We start from the raw sequence: 13,015 nt of genomic DNA, 5'->3' as shown, positions 1-13,015 counted from the left end.
CAATTGTATGAACAACCTTCACATACAGATATGTTACCTTGTAAGGTAACCAGATAGGTTACCTTGTAAAAATGTCCATATTCAACCCTTTCCCTTTTGTGTATATTTGTCTATAGAAATGTAAATGATTTTATCTAGCTTGCTGGATGACACTCTGAAGTATTGCTGTTACTTCAGTTTCCCACTGATCAAAGACTACATGATGAGTGTGATAAGTAGACACCTTGAAAATAAAAAAATTGCTGAGCTCTAGATTGTCTACAAAAAAATTAAACGCTCAACTTAAAGGTAAGACCCCTGGAGAATGACCTACAGAATAATGAATAAATATAAGGCATGTTTGGTTTTGTTCCCTTATGCCCTAAGTCTTTCCTCCCACCCCCTAAACTATTCCCAAATAGTTCCCTGCTGCAAATTGTCTTTGTTAACATGTTTCTCTCTCTCTCTTGAATTACATGGCAGCACTCCAGTATTTACTTGGTCATTCTCCAGTAATATGCAGCATCTTCTGGTACTAAAGACTTTGATTTGAAGACTGTAACTTGGTTTCAGACAACACCACCACAAACACAATAAGTTTCCAAGGATCTCTCAAGACACCATCTGAAACTTAGTGAGGGAGCCCTGGTTTGCTCAAGGCAGCACTGATGAATTATTCATTATTTCACAATCTATTTGAGCTTCAATCTGACTTGAATCTACGAATATCCTTGGCTCAGGACTCGTACATGGTTGAACAACTGCTATCTTTTCCTATCAGGCAGGAAGTGATCATTATTGTAACTCATTTGCGCTGGGAACTTTTTTAAATTTCAATGTGAATATGAATCTAATTAGGGGCCCAACACTGATATTCTCCTGTTAACAAATATACATTTTACTCTGATATTGTTATTGAAAAAAAAAAAAAGTTAAAATGAGTGATGCAAGAACCTCAGAAGCCTTGGGGTTTGGAAAAGCTTCAATAAAACAGTGGAGACATACACAGTTGAAGAAAGAAACAAAGAGAATCCCACAACATCCTATGATCTTTCCTCCCATCCCAGATGCTTACCACCAGAGAGTTTGTTATCTGTATCATCCTCTACATGGGGATGGTCCAAAGCTGTTCCTTTGTACAAAGAAAAGAAGTTCCAGCACAGAAGTTTCTTTTGCCTCTTTTGTTTGCCTAACCTCTTCTCTTGTTTTAATTACTGCCCCTCAATGCGTTGGCAAATTTGAGGATAAAAGGTTCTGTTCTTTAAGTACCTTTACACTTCTTAGTACATCTTTAAATGGTGGTGTTGTACAACATTTTCTAACATCATTATCATTTCTTTACTCTTTCAGCTTATGTGACTTGTTTTAGCATTTGTGACTCTGTTAATGTATCCTTCCATTTTACTGAGCAAGCGTCAAGTTCTCTCTCTAACTCAGGGTTCAGAAATACGAAGCAAAAACATGGCAGAGGTGTAAGCTGAATTATCACAGAATCACAGAATGGTTGAGGTTGGAAGGGACCTCCAGAGATCATCTAGTCCAACCCCCCTGCTCAAGCAGGGTCACCTAGAGCACATTACACAGGATCACATCCATGTGGGTTTTGAATATCACCAAAGAAGGAGACCCCACAAGCTCTCTGGGCAGCCTGTTCCAGTGCTCTGTCAACCAAACCATAAAGTTCTTCCTCATATGGCAATGAAACCTCCTGTGGTTCAATTTATACCCATTACTCCTTATACTACCACTGGCCACCACTGAGAAGAGCTTGGCCCCATCCACTTCACATTGTCCTCTCAGGTATTTATAGAGGTTGATAAGGTCCCCTCTCAATCTCCTCTTCTCTAGGCTAAACTGGCCTAGCTCACTTAGTCTTTCCTCATAGGAGAGATGCTCCAATTCCTTAATCATCTTCGTGGCTCTACACTGGACCCTCTCTAGAAGTTCTATGATCCTCTTGTACTGGGGAGCTCAGTACAATATTATATTGTGTTTTTTTCTTATTGTTCAATTTTACACCAACAAGAAAGTCTATTTTTTCTTCTGATGTTACTTCTGCTAAGGCACAGCAGAAATAAAAGCAGACTTTTGGCTACTGTGGGGGAAATGGACTTTCTGGACCCACAGCTTGTCTTATATAAACCCAAAGGAGATCCACTCTCTTCTACCGCACATCTCCTTTGAAGCTGAAACTTGTGAGGAACACTGAAAAAAATGTTTGACTGTTAAGGAACTGTTAGAGCTTTCTCATTTTCAATTCTACCTAATCTTAATACCTGTAGTGGGGCATATTCTTTAAGCTATCTTTGTTTAGGTCTGAAAACACACAAAAATGGCTGTGCACGCTATTCCACAGGAGGGAGTCTGGGTTGATGTATATAATTGTAGCCAAAGTTAGTCACTTTTCAGAATTGTAATTATATATAAGACGTCTGTTGCAGTGAGTATATCATTAAAAATGCACTAAAATAGTAGCAGGGCAGCTACCATAGAAAATTCATGTAGCAAAATTAGCCTATCCATTTTCACAATATATAATCATGCATAAGAGAAGGTTTCTTGTAGGAATGTGGAATGACTCAGTGTTAAATTATATGATGGCTGAAACTGTTTAGGACTGTTCAGAATCTAAAACAAAAAAAAAAAAGAGTTCTGGAAAACCATAATGCTGTGGAACTGTAGAAAGTGGTAGCAACTATACAGAGTTACAGATATTTTTGCATGAAATGAAAATGCTTACATGTGAAGCTTTTATTCTACTCTCAGTAGCAGGAAACAAGAAAAGATACTCACAGCTTTTGAATTTCAACTTGAAAATTCCAGTACAAGTAAATCATGGGAAAATATCCCAAAGGCCATGGCTTGTGTACTTGCTTTGCTTTAAAAAGCCTGCCTTGTGTTTTCTTTACTTTGATGGCTAAATAAACACTAGAGATTTATCACTGGTTATTTTAAAAGTGCTTTAGTTTTTGTGATCTGCAGAGCTTTTACAGGAGCACTATCATATCAATCAGTACTGAGAGAGAGAGAGAGACTGAGAAAGACTGAGAAATAATTGTTACTGCTGAATGGAAAGTGTAAAGAAAACTGCCTACAGCTTTTCTTCTTAAATAAGGAGGAAGAAAGAAAAGAGAGAAAGAGAGAATGAACATGACAAAGCATGAGGAGAGGAGAGGAGAGGAGAGGAGAGGAGAGGAGAGGAGAGGAGAGGAGAGGAGAGGAGAGGAGAGGAGAGGAGAGGAGAGGAGAGGAGAGGAGAGGAGAGGAGAGGAGAGGAGAGGAGAGGAGAGGAGAGGAGAGGAGAGGAGAGGAGAGGAGAGGAGAGGAGAGGAGAGGAGAGGAGAGGAGAGGAGAGGAGAGGAGAGGAGAGGAGAGGAGAGGAGAGGAGAGGAGAGGAGAGGAGAGGAGAGGAGAGGAGAGGAGAGGAGAGGAGAGGAGAGGAGAGGAGAGGAGAGGAGAGGAGAGGAGAGGAGAGGAGAGGAGAGGAGAGGAGAGGAGAGGAGAGGAGAGGAGAGGAGAGGAGAGGAGAGGGGGGGGAGGGGAGGGGAGGGGAGGGGAGGGGAGGGGAGGGGGGGGAGGGGAGGGGGGGGAGGGGGGGGAGGGGGGGAGGGGGGGAGGGGAGGGGGGTAGGGGAGGGGGGTAGGGGAGGGGAGGGGAGGGGAGGGGAGGGGAGGGGAGGGGAGGGGAGGGGAGGGGAGGGGAGGGGAGGGGAGGGGAGGGGAGGGGGGGAGGGGAGGGGAGGGGAGGGGAGGGGAGGGGGGGGAGGGGAGGGGGGGGAGGGGAGGGGGGGAGGGGAGGGGAGGGGAGGGGAGGGGAGGGGAGGGGAGGGGAGGGGAGGGGAGGGGAGGGGAGGGGAGGGGAGGGGAGGGGAGGGGAGGGGAGGGGAGGGGAGGGGAGGGGAGGGGAGGGGAGGGGAGGAGGGGAGGGGAGGGGAGGGGAGGGGAGGGGAGGGGAGGGGAGGGGAGGGGAGGGGAGGGGAGGGGAGGGGAGGGGAGGGGAGGGGAGGGGAGGGGAGGGGAGGGGAGGGGAGGGGAGGGGAGGGGAGGGGAGGGGAGGGGAGGGGAGGGGAGGGGAGGGGAGGGGAGGGGAGGGGAGAGGAGAGGAGAGGAGAGGAGAGGAGAGGAGAGGAGAGGAGAGGAGAGGAGAGGAGAGGAGAGGAGAGGAGAGGAGAGGAGAGGAGAGGAGAGGAGAGGAGAGGAGAGGGAGAGGAGAGGAGAGGAGAGGAGAGGAGAGGAGAGGAGAGGAGAGGAGAGGAGAGGAGAGGAGAGGAGAGGAGAGGAGAGGAGAGGAGAGGAGAGGAGAGGAGAGGAGAGGAGAGGAGAGGAGAGGAGAGGAGAGGAGAGGAGAGGAGAGGAGAGGAGAGGAGAGGAGAGGAGAGGAGAGGAGAGGAGAGGAGAGGAGAGGAGAGGAGAGGAGAGGAGAGGAGAGGAGAGGAGAGGAGAGGAGAGGAGAGGAGAGGAGAGGAGAGGAGAGGAGAGGAGAGGAGAGGAGAGGAGAGGAGAGGAGAGGAGAGGAGAGGAGAGGAGAGAGGCTAAGAAAAAAAGAAATAGAGAAAAGTCTGTGTATTACCCATACCTAAATATAACAAGCAAGCATGGGAATTACTGAACTAATACCCCAAGAGAGTAACGATTTCTGTCACACTGTAGAAATTAATGGATTTTTTTCTGTCCCCAGAATATGAAAATTAAAATAAGTCTGACACAAATATGAACTGTACAACAGAACATTACTGAATGGATATTTTAACCATTTCACTTAGAAAAGATTTTAAAATACTGTTTGTTTGTGGTAAAAATTGAATGATCTATTAAGAAGGGCAATGAACTTATGAAGGAAGTGAGTCTCAGTTAAAGAATGTAGTGACTTCAGAGAATGAGGAACTCACAAATATCTCGCCCACCAACTATTTCAGTCCTTAATGTAGTCATGATTCTCCAGAAAATATAAATCCTCCCTTCTCAGGGACAGAGTCAAGGCTTTTTTGAAGATTTTCTGTTTACTTCAACAGGTATTGACTAAGCTACTGACACAAGCAAAGCCCAAATTATGTTATGTTAGGTTAGGTTAGGTTAGGTTATGTATTTGGTATGGTATGGTATGGTATGGTATGGTATGGTATGGTATGGTATGGTATGGTATGGTATGGTATGGTATGGTATGGTATGGTATGGTATGGTATGGTATGGTATGGTATGGTATGGTATGGTATGGTATGGTATGGTATGGTATGGTATGGTATGGTATGGGGTGGGGTGGGGTGGGGTGGGCTGGGCTGGGGTGGGCTGGGGTGGGCTGGGGTGGGCTGGGGTGGTATGGTATGTTCTTGCCATCCAGGCCTGATTTGGCCCTGGGCACCACTGGCTGTCACCACAATAAGTCTTACAACAGATTGAGTCATTTTGTTTAAAGCATAAAATAAACTTAAAAAAAAAAAAAAGTATTTTTTCTTAAAAAAAAAAAAAGAAAGAAAGAATTACCAATATTTATTAGTGAATGAAAATCCTAGTTCCTTACAGTGAATAATTAGCTAACTATTAAATAAATAAATAAATAAAGGTCATGAATAACTGATCTGATTTTATTTGGACTCATCACAAACTCTGAACATATATTTTTGGACTTACCTACTTGATAATTTCTATTTAAAAAATCTTGGTTTGTGGCTTGTTTACAAATTCATTATGAGGCTTTCAGAATTAAATCACTTCTGAATGGAAAATCAAAAGTTATGTAATGCTTACTTTCCGTGCTTTATCCCATCCACCACAGTGCTGTCCGTATTCTATTATCTACAGATATGGAATTCATCTTTGCTAATAAGTAAATGAAACTTTGGAGGAATGTCATAATTTCAAATTATTTCTCAACTCCAGAATAGAATTTTTTAGTATACATTTTGAAAATGAGTCTGAAGAATCTGCCTAAGTACTTTATTAAGCCAAGAAAATGTATATTACATACAATAAATTGAAAACTGAAATTAAAATTTGCTTTCTGCACACATTCTGTAATAGTCATGCCAACATTTATCTATTTTTTTACCAGTTTCTGACAGAAAACACTGGAATATTTTTGGAAACAATATAAAAATGATGTGATTGTAGCTATGGTGCTTTTTTAATGTACGCATATGCTTGGGATTTTTTATAATATTTATCCTGATCTATAGTTCACTGAGTAGTTTTAGTTAGCTAGAAAGAGCCCCAGTTTCTAAGATAAATAACTCTGTTTTTATTCCTTGGTTACAGAAGGACTTTGATTCAATGCAGAGTAACACAAAGTGTTGGCATTTCCTCTTCAATTTTTAAGATAAAGCATCATCTCTTTTTCTTCTTGAAAACAAGCAAAAAATACAATGAATATTTCACATTCAAAATGAATACCTTGACTGACAGTTGTTCTGTGTTCAAATTAACTAAGATAATTTCTGTGATATTATTTAATTGATTTTTAAGCAAGTATTTATGTGGTCTTTCATGGCTATGGGAAATATTGAACAAAGCAATTGGAGAAGAAGAAGAAGAAGAAGAAGGAGGAGAAGAAGAAGAAGAAGAAGAAGGAGAAGAAGGAGAACAAGGAGAACAAGGAGGAGAAGAAGAAGAAGAAGAAGAAGAAGAACAAGGAGAACAGGGAGAACAAGAAGAAGAAGAAGGAGAAGAAGGAGAACAAGGAGAACAAGGAGAAGAAGAAGAAGAAGAAGAAGGAGAACAAGGAGAACAAGGAGAAGAAGAAGAAGAAGAAGAAGGAGAACAAGGAGAACAAGGAGAACAAGGAGAAGAAGAAGAAGAAGAAGGAGAACAAGGAGAACAAGAAGAAGAAGAAGAAGAAGAAGAAGAAGAAGAAGAAGAAGAAGAAGGAGAACAAGGAGAAGAAGAAGGAGAAGAAGGAGAACAAGGAGAAGAAGAAGAAGAAGAAGAAGAAGAAGAAGTTGTTTCTGAGCATATTTAACCACAAACACATTATACTTTCTTCCAGAAGAGAACAGTGAAGCAGTGCATCTTGAATCAATATGTTCTTTGACACATGAATATTAGCAAAGAAACATATTCTGATCTTTCACATTCATATATGTTACAAAGAATAAATTCCCCAGTATGGTTCACTGAGATGAGTTCCAAGAAAAAAGACTTCTGAAAAGAAAAACCACCCTGAGCGAAAAGAAAAAAAAAAAAAAAACTGATATAAACTTTATAATGAGAAAAACAATCTGCACAATAAAAATAACTTTGCAATACATTTGACCCAAATCCAAATCTTACAGAGATTCTTACAGTTAAAATAAAATAATTTTCTCTGTCTCTTCAATTTTAGATAAGTAGACAAGCGAAATCAGAAATTCTGTGGAAAATCTTGTCTTCACATTATCAGACTATGAAGAGACAAGAACAGCTGACAGTATTCAGCAGGTGATCAGTCACTAGACTTGCACTGACTTCCTTACATAGAGATAGCAAGAAAGTTATTTGCAAGCGTGTCTGAGAAGTTGATCCCTTTTATCACAGGCCTGTATTTTTTGCTTCTTCCTTTCTGCATTCTAAAAGGTTCTCAGTTTATAATGTGTATATTCACATTTGCATGTGCATTGGTCCATGTATTACTGAAAGCCAAAGTAGAAAGCTTTTCCTCTTTAAGACGACTCCTTCATTAAGGGTCTTTTCTTTCCATCATTCAAACTCTTTCCTTTATTTAACACTCGCTACTCCCTAGTCATTAAATATCACTTCTCTCTAGAATAACATCCTCATGTCTTACAGCTGGCATTGAGAGTCATGTAAAAGCTGTGACTGATTCCCTAACAGTAATGTCTTTAATAGTTCCAAAGCTGAAGTCTGGAGGGGATAACTCAAGGAGAACACTATAAGGTCAAATACCATACTTGAACATAAACCATCAGAAGCAACATCCTAGAGGATGTTGGTTTATTTGGAATTAGGAGAGATTTTGTTAAAATTAAGACCTTTTGCTCACAAATGCTAAATGCCAAACTCATTTCCAGAACCTCTGTCATTAAAGTTTCTATAAGTGGAGAAAGCTCCAGCCCCAGCTAGGGACGTGCTGTACTCCCAGAATACAATAGAAGAATAATGGGGTCAGATTTATGCACTTGAGTTTTTTCTGGGCTTAATGCAATGCTTTCCTGGAAGTTGGAGAAGCAACTTTCTTTCTCTCCCTCTCTCTCCCTCTCTCTCCCTCCCTCTCTCTCTCTCTCTCTCTCTCTCTCTCTCTCTCTCTCTTCCTTCCTTCCTTTCTTTTTCTCTTTCTTTTCTTTCTTTCTTTTTTTCTTTTTCTTTCTTTCTTTCTTTCTTTCTTTCTTTCTTTCTTTCTTTCTTTCTTTCTTTCTTTCTTTCTTTCTTTCTTTCTTTCTTTCTTTCTTTCTTTCTTTCTTTTTCTTTTTCTTTCTTTCTTTCTTTTATTCTTTCTTTCTTTTATTCTTTCTTTCTCTCTTTCTCTCTCTCTCTCTCTCTCTCTCTTTCTCTCTTTCTCTCTCTCTTTCTCTCTTTCTCTCTTCTGCAGCTGATGAGAACATCCTGGAAATTTCAGAATGTTAATGAAGCACACTTCAGTTAAATTTTTCGTATTTCATTTTTCCCTCTGAAATCTTAATTGTCTCAGACTTAAAGAAAATTAACAAAGTTTATTTCAAATGCTTCATTTAACCTTCAGAATGATTCCCAATATGGATAGCTTTTCCTATCCATATTACTCAGCTTCTTAATAACTAGAGGTACTATTTGCCTTGAAATTCCATCCATTCCCTGCAAACTTTTCTTGGTTTGCAGTGATATTAAGTGTAGTTCAGACAACATGACACTGCTTTTGGATTGAATTATTACATCAATCAGTACACAGTGGGACGAGTTACTGGTGCAAATTTAGGATGTATGGATATTAATAGCATAAATGGGAGGAGAGTGGAACAGAGTTACATTAATTGGAAAGGAGAAGAACAGAAATATTTAATTAATTTCTATCAAGTTCAAAGAGACCTCAAAATGACATGAAAATGGCAAAAACTGGAAGTCAAACATCATGTCATGTAAATATCTTGCTTTAAAACTTATTTTGAATAAAGAACATATTAGAAAAGGAATTCAACATGCAAAATAAAATGAAATATTTTATACAAATAAAAGAATTTGTGTGACCTTCATCTTCACTAAGAAAATAAGGAATTAATTTTCTATTGACACAAACAGGTGGGTTTTTGTTTTGGTTTTGTTTCTGTTTTTTTTTGTTGTTGTTGTTTGCTTGTTTGTTTGTTTTGTTTTTTTGGTTTTGCTTTTGCTTTTGCTTTGTAATTTCATCCAGAGAGACATAGAGAAAATAATGAATTTTTTGCACAAAAGTGGGGAAGGCTCCCCACTGCTGTTTGTAAGTCTTTCAAAAACTTAGTTTTTACCCACCTCTACAAAACATTTTGGGTTCCTCACCTCAAAGGCATTGCATAATTGCAACGCATTACTCTGTTTACACTGTTACCCTCAGGATATAAAACATAAGAAATTTTTGTGGCCTATGATTTCATTCTATACAGTGGTCTGCCTGACTATTTCTGATGTTGTCTACAACTGTAAGAGCTGGAACACAGTCACCCTTTTTGTATAAGAAAAAAGCTAAAGTTTTTGTTATTGAGGGACCTTTGTCTGAGATGGCCATTTTTCTTTTACTATCTTCTAGACGTTTATATATTGGAGTTTCTCAACAATAGGTTCAAGTTATGCTCCATAAATATTCAACAATTGTGTCCATATAGTACACAAGTGCATGATGATTTACTTTTAAGAGTTTGTAATCACATTCCACCCCTGCTGTGAGGGCTTTAATCAGCCATTCAGTATAGACACAGTTAGTTTACAGATCTGCAGGTGGAGACTGGTGAGCAGAAGGGTCAATGACAGGGGGTTATCCAGCAGTGGAACAGCCAACGTGGATTGCTTTATTCTGCCAAGTAAGGAGAAGAAAGTTGAATGATACATTGCAAGAAAGTTTCAGCAAAGACATATTTAGGATCCAAATCTCAAAGATTATCTCTGCTTTTGTATTCAGAATATGTGCATAGAAAGTAAAAGGCCTGTTTTGATTAACCAAATTTAAAGGCTTGTCTCCATAATTTAGGCATAGAAGCAAGGCTCACTAATCTCCCCAGAATCTACTGCTATTTTCATGCAGGCATTTAGTTTTAATTATTGTTTGAAGAAACAGAAAAGTTCTGTGTGAAAAAGTAATTACTAAAATTTTCAAAAGTTACACGGGTTGCCCTGCATGAAAGACCTAATAAGGGGCACTAAATGTATGAGGTAGGGTTAGTGACAGGTCCATACAGAATAATTTTATGTCACACAATGCTGGTAGTGCATGTATACTGTCAGTCACCAATTGGTTTTAGGCTCATGAGAACCTTTGTTGACCTCACAGTCTTCCAGTCCAGCCTGCTAAGGTTTCCCATACTCTTTCCTGAAACCTTCTTTTCTTATGTGTAACCAGAAGATATTGCTATTCATTTTCTGCATTTCACAGGTTCCTCTAGTCTAAGGAATTCCTATACTAAGGAATTAACTGTTAGCATAACTCCTGTAATCTCTTTCAGTTTTATACACAGCATTAATGAGTCACTCTCATTTCTTCTCTGTCTGGTAGGGACAGAGTAATTAAAGTAATCATTTCCTTTACTGTTTCTTTTTGGAGTGTTTTTGTTTGTTTGTTTGTTTGTTTTGTTCACTCATCTGTTGTATTTAGCAATAGTGTTGCTTTGCTCTACATAAAGCAATAAACCTTCTACCTCTCTTCCATACACACTGATGCTGTGAGGCTATACTACTAGTCTCTAAACACCAAGATGCTATTCAGGTTTTGGATAAAGGATCCACGAGAGGTAGTCAGATGTTTGTCAAGCAGTGTTTCAAAGAATGTTGCATGACCTATTTCTTTCAGGCACAAGATGATTCCATGTAACTTTTAAATCAGGGTACAAATACACAGTACCTTTCATTGTATGTTGTGACCAGTGTTTCAACTACCACTCATTATATCTACTTTCTTTTGCCAGGGCTATAGGACTGCTCTGCACTCTCTTTTCCCATGAAGTCACATTCCCATCTTCATTCTTCTGCCTCTCCTGCCCTATAAGAACAAAATCAGGCAATAATATGATCTTATTTGTAAATTCTCTTGAAATTATCAAAGGGGTGTTGATGTTTCCTTTATTATTTCAGCAAGCAGTATGGCAAAAATGGTACCAACAGACACTGTCCTCACAATTAAAAAAATAGTGGAAATGCCCAGCAATCACGATTTTATGTGCCAAATTCTTCAGAAAAAAAAAAAAAAAAAACAGACTAACAAAACCAGTTTCATTAATGGCAAACACTTTTGAATGTATACTAGAACTCTGCGTGGAAAGAAGTTCAGAATCACCCAGGAGGAGAAAGGCACTCCTTGTATAACTACTTAGGAAGTTAAGATAAGTAGGAATTAATATTGTCCCTGACTTTGATCTTGTGTTTCCCCTAGCCTTTCAACGATGATCAAAACCAAAATCTGTTGTGGCCCACTGAGATGGGTGAATGTCCAATATTCCGTGTGAAAGATTGAGCTCAACTGAGGCTGAGCACCCATGACAGGTTGTACACTAGGTTTAAAGTACCTACTCTGGTAGGAGTATGACAGAAGCATGTCAGTTAAACAGCTGACAAAACAAGCACCAGCATTAGTTTAGATATGCACACTCAACTGGATGTTTTGTTTGTGGAAAATAATATTAGGTGCTTTTTGTAACTGAATTTTCTATTAAAGTAGTTCCTATTTGCTTAAAATAATTTATTTTTAAAGTATTTACTGATTATTTTTCTGTACGTCTGCAAAAGCTTTGCTTGTATTCTATGAAAGGTGAACACATTGCTAAATAGAAACCTTTAAGCATGAATACACACATATGAAATTCACCTTTAATTTTCTACAAGTTTTTTGTAATATTAACATTAAAAAAAATAGCCCAAAGCCATATTTTAATAGTAATTGGATACAGCAAAGAACATGCAAAAAGTGTTACAAAAGGAATATAAATGTAGTCAAAACAAAGCATTAACATGTGAACAGTTTGCAAATGTTTTCCAGTATTCATCTATCTCCAGTCTTATGAATTGTATATTCCAAACAGTGCATACAATTGTTTAAATGCTTAATCCATGAGGTATTTTTCTCTGAAAGTGTTTTAAGCATTTTTTTCACTGAATCCAATTTAACAAATCATACTTCCTATTAAGTTCCTTCACCTTCAAACCTTCACCGTTTCCTAATATTAGTTCATATTTTGAAGGTCATTTAGATAGCAAGACTCCATTGACAGTGTTCAAAAGTCATACAGACAAAAAGAGCCACTTGTGAATTTATAGCAATGCATATTCCCTTACAGATGAATTCACAATCACCTGCAGCCAAAAACAACCAGTAGCAACAATAAGATAGAGCAGGCATAATCCAGTTTCAGACCAAAATCCACTATCTCCTTTGGGAGATAGGATTTTATTTATTTATTTATTTGTTTGTTTGTTTGTTTGTTTGTAAAGTTTTAGTTAGGTTTATTTGTTTATTTGGGGGTTCTCTGCCTATTTCTCCTCCTGTCCATAATGCTAGTTTAGACACATGAACAGAAAGCTCCTTCAAATGGGTTCCTCACTTGCCTGGAAGAGAGCCTGGCCTCTGTGTTCACTCTTGTAGGCTTCTTTAAAAGGAGGATGCAGAGTGAAATACTCCCATATTCCCTGTCCTCCACTGCCTTCCCAAAACTCCCACCTGTATGCCTTCAAAGTAGAGTCATATTCTCCCAGGGAAGTTTAGACATATTGTGCTGTAAAGATATGAAGTTCCATCAACACACAGAGTCAAGCACACTCACATAAGAAGAGAGTAACTCAAACTTAGATTCCAGTATTTCCTTTCTACCATGCAGAAAACACATGCTGAGCTGCCGGGTCGATTCTGTAGTGAAGACAAGCCAACAAATATAATCACTGGAGTAACTTCATAACTTAAG

Source organism: Anser cygnoides, chromosome 4 (genome assembly GCF_040182565.1).
Source record: "Anser cygnoides isolate HZ-2024a breed goose chromosome 4, Taihu_goose_T2T_genome, whole genome shotgun sequence".
NCBI classification, from domain to species: domain Eukaryota; kingdom Metazoa; phylum Chordata; class Aves; order Anseriformes; family Anatidae; genus Anser; species Anser cygnoides.
The sequence above is the reverse complement of the archived record's forward strand: the minus strand, read 5'-3'. Positions refer to the sequence as shown.